This window comes from Macrotis lagotis, chromosome X (assembly GCF_037893015.1).
Source record: "Macrotis lagotis isolate mMagLag1 chromosome X, bilby.v1.9.chrom.fasta, whole genome shotgun sequence".
NCBI classification, from domain to species: domain Eukaryota; kingdom Metazoa; phylum Chordata; class Mammalia; order Peramelemorphia; family Peramelidae; genus Macrotis; species Macrotis lagotis.
In genome coordinates this window covers 561,425,014-561,436,419 of record NC_133666.1, presented here as the reverse complement: position 1 = coordinate 561,436,419, position 11,406 = coordinate 561,425,014, and positions in this window count along the sequence as shown.

Here is an 11,406-nt window from a genome sequence, read left to right as displayed (position 1 = left end):
TTTGCTTACACATTACTTATTCAAATCCTTCATTTTCTTTTTCTTCTCTTACTGTGAAAGCTAGCATTTCTTTTCTTTTTTTTTTTAGTTTTTTTTTCTTTGCAAGGTAAATGGGGTTAAGTGGCTTGCCCAAGGCCACACAGCTAGGTAATTATTAGGTGTCTGAGACAGGATTTGAGGATTTGAACCCAGGTACTACTGACTCCAGGGCCGGTGCTTTATCCACTGCGCCACGAAGCCGCCCCTGAAAGCTAGCATTTCTAATACTATATCGAATAATAGTGGGGCAAATAAGATGTTCTGAGATATTAGTTGGAAGAAACCAAGCAAAGTCAATTAATCTTCTTAGTGAGGATATTAATGATACATCCCAGGTTGTTGAAAGAATAAGATGAAGAAACATGTGTAAAGCACTTGACAAACCTTAACATAACTAGCTAATATTGTCATTATTATTATTTTTCTTATTAGTAATAGAAGTAGTAGTATTTTTTGAACAGCAAAGACTGGATGAGAATGAGCTGGCTATTACCTGGGGAAGAAGCAAGGTTGATGAGAATGTTATATTCTGTGATCCCAAGAATTTTTACTTGATAACTATTTGTTTACTTTCTTCTTATTCATTTTGATTTAAAATTTTTAATTTCTCCCAGGTAGTTCTCAGAGGAATAAACACTGAATTTAGAGAATTTGAATCTCAGTACTACTTCATTAATACATTTGGGCTAAGACAACTAACTGTACCTCTCTGAGTCTAAGTTTCTTTATCTGACAAAAAAAAGTAGTTGAATTAGATGGTAGGTAAGGTTTCTATCATTTCTAGATCCTACTTTACCATGATCCTTTTCTTTCTCAAACTTCTCAGCATTCTATTTCTATTGTATTTTAATAACCAGTCCATGAAAGGAACACCAGGTCAAAGTAATATCTCTACAATAGTCAGATTTCAGTAAAGGAGAAACACAAGTACTCCTGCTTATTCACTTACACTTCAAGTTAAGGTTTGAGAAAGAGATTCATTTTTGAAACTATATGGGGAAAACAGAAAAATAAAAAAAATGATTATGGAACAAGGATAACTGACAAAGTAAAGTCAGCCACTGTGCTTCTGCTATCTCTAACAGTAAGAAAGATGATAAAAGTCAGAATAAAATGGCTTAATAGGGAATTACTGATCTCCCAAGTAAGGACAGCAATACTAACACCTAGTTGACCTCTAATTTTAAGTTACCTAATTCAAAAGAATGTTGTCCTCTAGTACTGAGAGCCTTGACAGATATGGACTGGGAAGACTGAGAGAGTTAAGGTAGGGAATGGGAAAAACAAAGAAAATGCCTAGTATTTCATCACCATTGTCCCAAACAAGAAATGGGATAACATGTAAACTATAGAATGCTATTAATTGACTTCAATTCCTAACAAAATCTGAACTTTAGTATGAAAGAGATTATTAATGAACAACGCAGAGAAAGAAATGATCATAAAGATCCAACATGACTTCATCATAAATGAACTATTCCAAAACAATTTCATATGTATTCACAAATTGACTAAATCAGGAGAATAATATGAATAGAGTTAGTCTATATCTCATCAAACTTTCACACTATTGGAGTAGCTAGGTAATGCAGTGGATAGAGCCCTGGCCCTGGAGTCAGGAGCACCTGAGTTCAAATCTGACCTCATACACTTAATAATTACCTAGCTGTGTGGCCTTGGGCAAGCCATTTAACCCCATTGCCTTGCAAAAACCTAAAAAAAAATTCACACTATTCATGCAGACACAACTAAAAGATATGGGTTACATGATATTTTAGTTAGATGAATTTGAACCTGTTTTTAATGACCAAACCCCCAAAGAGAGTCATTCATATTTTATTTTTGACTTGGAAGGGATTCTCCTTTGAATTGACAGAGGAATCTGCTTGTTTCTGAATTGCTCCATTTTTTTCATAAATTACTTGAATAAGGATATAAATTGCATGCTCAGATCTTCAAATGAAATAAAAATGGAGGGATAATTGATATATCAGGCGTCATTCAAAAAGGTCTATTTTGACTAGAATATTGGACTAAGTATGATGAGGTAATAATTCAATAGATACAAATATAAATCTTATCCTTGGATTAAAGAAATCAGTTTCTTAAATAGCATGGAGACATGCTAGTCCAGTAGTTTCAAGTTCAACTAAAAAGTTCTTGGAATGTTAGAGAACTTCAATCTCTCTCTATATATATATGTCAATATATTGAAGTGACAGTCCAAATCTTGAACTATTTTAAAAAGCTATATAACTCTCAAGAATTTGTATGTTATAGATACACTGTACATCATTTTTGTATAAATTAGGGGTTAAAATTAGGGGGAAAAACCCTTTGGAAAAAATCAGAAATAGCAAACAGTGAGAAGAATATATGAATGAATCATGTCAACAAATATATATGCCTTCTCCTAGACTTGTTGAGTGTCATGAAAGAGGTGTCTTATATTATTTTTTTAGTTTTTGTAAGGCAAATGGGGTTAAATGGCTTGCCCAAGGCCACGCAGCTAGATAATTATTAAGTGTCTGAGACAGGATTTGAACTCAGGTACTCCTGACTCCAGGGCTGGTGTTCTATCTACTTCATCACCTAGCCACCTCTGTGTCCTATATTCTTCAGTAATATTATGTTCAATTTTTGATACCAGATTTTAAGAAATACATTAATAAACTGAAGAGCAATCAAGATGAGTATAACTAGGATGATTAAGGACTTTGAATATGTGCCATAGGCAAATTAATTGAAGGAAGAGGCCTAGAGAAGAGACAACTTGGAGGAAATGATGGCTGTCTTCAAATATTTAAAATTATAACATTGAAGATGGATTACTTTTAATTTGCTTTTTTTCTCAGAGTTCAGAACTCAGAACAATGTGTGGATTTGCACAGATTGATTTAAGCACAAATTCAGGAAAAACTTCCTAACAATTAAAGCAGTCCAAGATTGAAATGGGTTGCTTAGAGTGCTGTTGGTTTCCCTCTCACTGACCTTCAAACAAAAATTGAACTATTTGACCAATGAAGTCTCTTCCATTCCTTAGCTAAGTAAATGTAGAGGAATCTAATTCTTGTCTATCTTTAAGATAGAGCAAGGGGCTTCAGTCTTCCCATCAGTAATCCATCATGCCACTTAGATTGAAATGATGGCAAAGTTGTTAACAATAAGGTATATGTGACAAGGCAAATGAAGAGGAATACAATTTTATATTTTTTCTCAGGGGCTTTGTATCATCTAGGCAAAGGTGTCTGTCTGATGTATGCCAATCCCATAGGCAGTCTCGTCTTATATCATGGATATGAATGGTGCAACCTTCCATAATTGGGAATTCCTTAAAAGATAATGAACATTTTTCACTAGTAAATACTATCTTCAAAATACTAGGGCAAGGTTCCAAGAGCTTTGATTCACCCTGAAATGATTTGGTTCTAAGAATGTTTCAATTTCTGGATTTAGAAACTCTGACCTGTGGTGCAGAAAAATATATTTTGAAAAATCCTTGAAGCTAGGGGATGAGAAGAGCTGAGTAACCAGCTAGAAACAGAAGAATATTTCACTTTATTTTATTTTTCATCCACAAAATTCCAGTGCAGTGGGCATGGTACCCTCATGAAAATACCTTCAACAAAGCTGAAATTGGGATTCATCTACAATGATGGTGATGATGAGGAGGATGAGAATGAGAATGAAGATAATGATAAAAGAGAAATAATGATAATTGGATGCTAATTATCATATTTTTAAACTCACTATAACAGATGTGGCCAAACTTTTGAACTACATGTACATTTATGTAGGTAGGCAGAACTCAAAATATAAAAATTGGCACTTCAAAGACTGATGATTTTATTAGAGAGGGTATACCAAGTGAAGAGATGCAGATAAAAACCCTTGCCAAATAACCAAACTGCCTACAAAGCATCTTAATTTAGATGTCCTTAGAAAAACTCAACATTTTCAAATTGAAATCCATCATATCTCCTCTCAAAACCATTTCTCCTCCAAACCTTTCCATTTCCATTGATGGCATCACAATATTTTGAATTAAATGTTTTCACAACCATTACCCCAAATCCATATCTACCTCCACAATTCATTCCCTTCTATGTACCACATCTGTTCAAGTTATCATCACCTTACTCACATTATTGCAATAGTCATTTTATTGCACAATAGCCCTCTTCTTTCTTTTTCCTCTACTCCTAAATCTATCTGACACCCATCTACCAATTTGTTATTTCTAAAGTTCAGATATGACAATGTCATCTTCCCCCACTTCAAATATCTTAAATTGTTTTCTATTGTCTATAGGATAAAAATACAAAATCACCTTTCCAATCTTAAACCATCACTAACTCTATATTCTCGTCAAAAATAATTGTTATCTATTGCTCCTGATGAGCATGCTATTTAACCTCTCCAGGCTTCATGCTTTTAACCCAATAGATCTTCTAGGTTTGTAAGTAATCCCTCTTCATATTCTTCTATCTTCTTTCAAGAAAGAATTCAGGTATAAAATCTAAACTGAGGCCTTTCCTGATTACTCACTCCCCTATTTGTTAAGACCCACTCCCTCATTAATTTAGTTTGCATTATTTAGTATATATCAGTTTACTTAGCTGTGCACATATTGTTTCCATTTTGGAGATTGTAAGCTCCCTGAGGGCTTTAGTTTATTGTTTTAGCTTTTGCTTTTGGGGGGTTTTTTGTACCTAGGATCAGAACTTGAACCTAGCAAATATTTAATAATTTTCTATTGAAGTGAATTGCAATGGCCCAAAGGGTAATTGAGAGATACATGGTTCAGGGACAATGATTCCACTATGTACCCATAGGTAACTTGAATGTGATTTTTTTCTAATAGTTGAGTTTATGCAACACTTGAAGAAAAGGTGGTCTGATCAGGAGGTGATAAAAAGAGCTAAAAGCAGGACAATTTTGGCACAGTTGAGTTACTCAAGAACTAAGAAGAAAACCTTACCCAGAGATACTCTACTAAGAATTTACAGTAAAAACAAACAAGAATCATCTAGAATGGCAAGATATGGAAGGATGATAGTCTCTTTTGGTTAAAGTGGTATCTTTGTTTTGATGAATAAGAAAATCACAGAATCTCAGAAATTGAGGAAAACAAAGATTATTAAAACCATATTATAGTTAAACAACTTATGGTATATGAATATTATGGAATACAATTGTTCTATAAGAAATCATAAATGGTCAGATTCTAGAGAAGTATGGAATAAATTACAAGATTTGATGCTGAGTGAAGGGAACAGAACCAAGAGAACAATGTACACATTTACAACATTGTAAGATGATCAACCTTGATGGATGCAGCTGCTCTCAATGGTTCAGAGAGCTAGAACAACCCAATAGACCAGCTATGGAGAATGTTATCTCCATCTAGAGGAAGAAAAACAAAAAACAAAAAAAAATCCTTCAGAATTTGAACACTACATTTGCTTTTCAAAAACTATCTCTTATGTATTTCTTTTACCAAATCCTAATTCCTCACACAGAAAATGACTAATCTGTAAACATGCTTAATACAAATGTGCATGTACAATATTAACCTGACTGACCATCATTGAGGGGAGGGGTGTGGGAAAGGACGGTGGAAGGAAATTTTTAACTTAAAAATATTCATATGCGTATTAATAAATGTTGAAAATTTTTCATAATGATTTTTGGGAAAAAAGACCATATCATAACTCCAAAGAAATGTGACCAACATCACTGACTAGTAATTATCCAGTTACTCCTTGATGACTTCCAATGGTGGGGTACTCGTTGTCTCTTGTAGTATCCTGAGTTTCCACTTTCAGTTAGCTCTAATTTTTAGGAAACTTCTGCTTTCAATAAACTGAATCTATCCTTTTGTAACTTTTAAATCTTGCTCCCAGCTTTGAGCAGAACAATTTCAAACCTTCATCATGACTTTTAAAACCTTCACTCTTGTCCTTTGGTTGTGCACCCTAATTCCATTGATCAATGACCCTATGTCTGGAACTCAATTCTCTTAGTATTCCTAGCCACTCCTATGGAGTTGTTGACCTTTAATCTTTTTAAGATGTGAACAATGTTCAGTATTGAAGATAGATTGATGATGTAGAGTACAGAGAGACTATAACCTACTTTTCCTGTTCTTGACACTGCATCTCTATGAAACCTAATTTTGTGATAGCCTATTGACTATCATGTCATCATGCCATGCTCTTGACTTGTATTGAACTTGTCATTCACTAAAAACACTAGATCTTAGTCATAGAAATTATTGTCTAATTATAAGTCCATCAGGTGATTTTATTTAACCATGATAGGGATAGCAGGAAAAGAGAGGGAAAGGAGTAGAGAAAGGGAGAATAAAAAAGAGACAGACAGAGAAACAGAATCACAGAGAGACAGAGACAGAGAGACAAAAAAAAATGAAAGAATTTCTTCCTTTCTTTCTTTTGTACATTTCCCTACTGTCCCTGTTCCCATGCTGGAGCTCAAATGTCTGCAGAAAAAAGGCCAAAGTAGCCTTCGTCCACCCTCTACCACTAAAAAGTGGTTGTCTCATGCAACCCTAGAATTCTCTAAAGAAGGAAGCTACCTTAAGGCTCATAGTCTTTTTTCTATTTTCCATATTCATCACTTCCCATCAGATTGCTATTCAAAATGATCAAAATGTCAACGTTTAGGAGAATGGAGACATTTTGATTCTTTATCCAGCTATAGACACCCAAAAGAACAGATATTTACCTTCTCTAGAAATGGAGACCTATTTAAAATGCCAGAACTCTCACTAGTTAATGAAATCATCATATTTTCTTCAATCATTGTGTATGCTCCATTATGTTTGAGGGAAGTAGGAGAAAAAAGGCAAAGACAAAAAAAGTTTCTGATAATATTAGGAAAAAGTTTTGGCTACTAAGAATGAAGTAGGAAGGAATGTTAGGGAAGGATTCCACAAAAATGCTCAGGTATTTCACCCAATCATTCCCTTTCTTTTTCTGATTTTCCATACTTTTGCCTGAATGCTTCAACTGCTGCTTCATCCTAGAATTTCCCTTAGTGCCTGAGTCTTTTTCTTTGACCTTGGGATACCCAACACTCCACGTGGCCTTCTTATTTTGTAACATTTCTTCATCATGTCAACTGTTCCAGTTTATGAGTTCCTCCAGTTTTGGTAGGGACACAGATCATTACACCTTCATTTTGCTCCTAGTTATGCTTATTGCTTTATGAATTCTGAAACCATAGGTGGGTACTTTCTCCTTCCCTCCCAAATATCAGTTACCTTTTTAAGTGTTTTCTACCTGTTTTAAAATATAAGCTCTTATAAAACTGGGAACACTTTTTTCTTACTTTTATTTGTATCTCCAGCATTTATTGTAGTGACCAACACATAGACACTAAGATAATTAATTGGTCATTCTCACTTTGTGTTACCAAACTGAAGAACTTTTAAATAATGAAAGCATGTATTCACTTTTTGGGTGAGGATTACATAGAAGATAAATATGAAAAAGAAGATTATGATGATGATAGTCTAGGAAAGAAAAGTCATGAACTTCTCTTTCTATATGCTATACTACTGTGACATTCAAGATTTAAAAAAAAAACAGTGCTAACTTATGAGTACAAGAATAGGATAACTTTATTTAAACCTGAGATCTCATGACTGCAGTAACAGCTTTCTACCCTTTCTGTCAAGACCTTTAATTACCTTTGACCTTACTATGGTTGTTAACATATTTTTCCATAACTCTTTTCAGTATAAACATTTTGTTGGTGGTGTTCTTCATTTCTGGTTTTCTGTTCCTTTGATTTTTAGAAACCAATTATTTGACTTTGTACTCATCCATTTCATCTTATTATCTTTCATCTTTTTAAATGTGACCCAAAATTCTAATCTGAATTGTTTTAATCCATCCTGATTCTTTCCTCAACAAATCAACAAATGTTTATGACCTCATTTCCAGGAAACCAGCTCTTGACTACCTGGTACAGAGAGTTGACTCATTCCCTAGGTGACAGTATCATAAGGCTTATTGCTTGAGATAGTTTATTAAAAAACTTTACTGAAATTTCTCTGTTTTTATTTCAAAGGAACTTAGGTCTCAGTGATCTTGGTACTCCCTCCACCAATCCAAATCTTAACCTATTTATGCCTATTGATTTTATACAAATCTGTTCCAAATAAACCTCATAAGTTACCATAGGGGATCCATCTAAAATACAATATACCTCCTCATGACTTTTCTAAGCAGAACAACCTATATCTCCATTACAAGTTATGCTTCTATAATAGGAGATAACATTTTAGAAGGTAATATCTCATTTAATTTTTAAAACAATCCTGTGAAGTAAATGCCATTAAAATAATCATCTTATAAATGAGAAATAGGAAAATGAAAACAGGGAAATGACTTAGCTAGGGCCTTAAACAGATTTGAACCAGGGTTTTTCTGTCCAAGTCTAATATTCTATCAACTATGCCCTTAACTTTCTTAATTGCTACAATGTCTTTATCAAACTTATATTACTTTAATAATATTCTTTACAATGCTTCTTTATAACTATTGTATTCAATGTTTTACAACCTGATCCTACCCACCATGTATTTCTCTATTATTGTACTTCATACTATATTCAATCATGATTCTTTAGCATATAATCCAGAGTCATAGAAAATTTCTGGGAGCATATTTATATTCAAAAATTATGGTCTTTAAAAATAACTTTCCTGCTTACAGCAATGCTAACTGTTTTCTCTTCCTCTTTAATTCTGAATTTAACATATTAGCTATTTGCATTCTGATCAAGATACAGATATAGATATAGATATAGATGGATGTGTTCTTTAGGCTTTCCACTTAACTGTATATCATAGTTTGGAAAAGAGATATTCTTTACCCATTTATTTATTCTTGTTTGTGGGTTTTGTTGTTTATAAAGTGTTGTTTGAATCATTATGTCTCTTGTTTAATAAGATTCTGAGATGTTTCAGTAGAATGTCACCTGAGAAAACAAAAATAAATGGGGGGGTCAGGTTATGAAGGCTTTTGAAACAAAGAAACCCCACCCCAAATAAAGGATATTATATGTGGTTCTTGAGATGATAGAAAACTATTGTAGTTTATTGAAAAGAATAAGACATGGTCAGACTGAACTTTAGAATGGATGATGTACAGAGAGACTTGAAACAGGGAAACCACCTAATACAAAATGAAAATTCTACATAAAGCAATTTACTTATTCAGTGTCACAGGTTAGTCAACAAATACAACATAAGAATATAAGGAAATAAATAATATTTTTTGTCCAGATTATAATTTGCTTTGCAGATTCTTTCCATCTTATATTTATTTGCTGTTTTCCTTCTTAAATACTGTTGGGATAGCTTTGTTTCCACTGAATACTTCAAGATAATTTCTTTACCTGGTTATCCTTTCATTATTTCTTACTATGCTTATGATTGCTTTTCATCTTCTACTATCATTCTTCTCCATAAGATTTTTACAAAATAATTTGTATTCTAATCATTGTTGTCTTCTGTATCTCTGTGTTTAACATGCAGGTTAAGTAATGCTGACTACAGTGTTTTTGTCTATTTTGATTTCATTTTGACAATTTTCCTTTTTAAAAATATCTGTATGAAAATTTGACAATCATTTTCATCATACTTTTCTCCAAGCATTTCCAAGTTTTTAGTATCAAGAACTAGTAAAAATAGGAATGGATTTTGAAATTACATTTTTAAAGAAATTAGTCTCCAGGAGGAGGGGAAAACTTGCCTTTGAGGGTTCAAAGAGAAGCTGGATAACCACATCCTAGGCACGATCTGGTGAAGATACTTTTATGATTTGGGTGTTATGAATACAGAAATTTCATCCAGCTTTCACAGTCTGTAGGTCTGTGATTTTTTGTCCATTTTTAGTTTTTCATCTAGTTTTGTATTAATTCTAATCATTGCTCTGTTAAGTCAGCTGTCTGATTGTATATGGACATTTTATTCAGGAATGACTCCCACATTAAGAATGAGTTAGTTCCTGTCTGTTAGAATATAATATTATTTTGTCTGATATTATTCATTGCATCTCATGCCCAGTTCCTCCAGATTATTTTCTTGAAGAAAATAGCTCTGAGACTCATGTATAGTTAATCTACAAATCTTTAGCTTCTCTCTTTTGTAGTTGAATCACATTTCCCAACATCTTCATCTTTCTCATCTATGCTCGACTTTACATTTATATGACAGAACATTAAATACACACATGAACACATGTATGTGGGTATATAGGGAGAGATTTAATTTTGAAAAGTTGAATCAAATTCTCTTCTCTTCAACTTCTGTAGTTTCTGATTTAGTTATTTTCATGATGTTTTTTACAGATATCATGAGCAAAGCAACATGAGATCATGAAATAATCATATGAAAATTTGTTTCTTAATGCCTTTAGATAACAATAAATCTAACCCTGTTTCCAAGGAATACCTTTGAACATTTCCTCCATTTAACTATATTTAACTTTCACTCTTTGGTTTTGTTTATAAAGGCAATCAGAGTCAATAAACACTTATTAAGTGCCTCTTATGTGACAAATATCAGGTTAAACAAGAGGTATACAAATAAGAAAAAGAAAGCCAGTTTTGCTCTCAAAAAGTTTACAATCTAATGGGAGAAGACAACAGACAAAAGGAAGCTAAAAGAGGTGGGGCAAAGGGAAAGGCATCAGAGGTTACCCCATCAAGGAACATGAATTTAGCTGAAAATCTGAGCACTGTTTAAGGGAAATGTTTGGGAGTAATTAGCTCTTCCCTCTAGTATTCCATTTGGGAGACAATATATGAGAGGTCTGAGATGTTGATGATTACATACATATACACATGCATACTTATATCATGCATATGTGACATATATGTTCATGTACACACATATAAACCAAAAATAAATCACCAGCTAGGTTAGTATCTGAAAACTCTAATCCCTATCATTCCTTTGTCCCATATTTAAGACAGGAGCAGAGGTTATGGGCTAAAGTGACTCAGGAATTTCACACCAACTATCCAGCTTTCCTTCTCTGAAAGACTTCTTCTCAGAAGGCAGACATAATCTGTTTTTGAACTCACAGCAATCCCTGAAATCTCTCAGAAAAAAAAACAAATCAGATCAATCCAACATGGACTATTCCTGATGAAGGGATGCTGGATCTTCATGTTAATGTTTATTTTTCCTTTCCTTTCCTAGGTATTCAATAAATCTCACCTAATGTAATAATACATTCTAGAGTATTGCCAGCAATTGAACTTAAAATTATTAACTTATGATTTGTATGTCTTTGTTTTATGTTTTCTGAAAATTAAGACATTTTATAC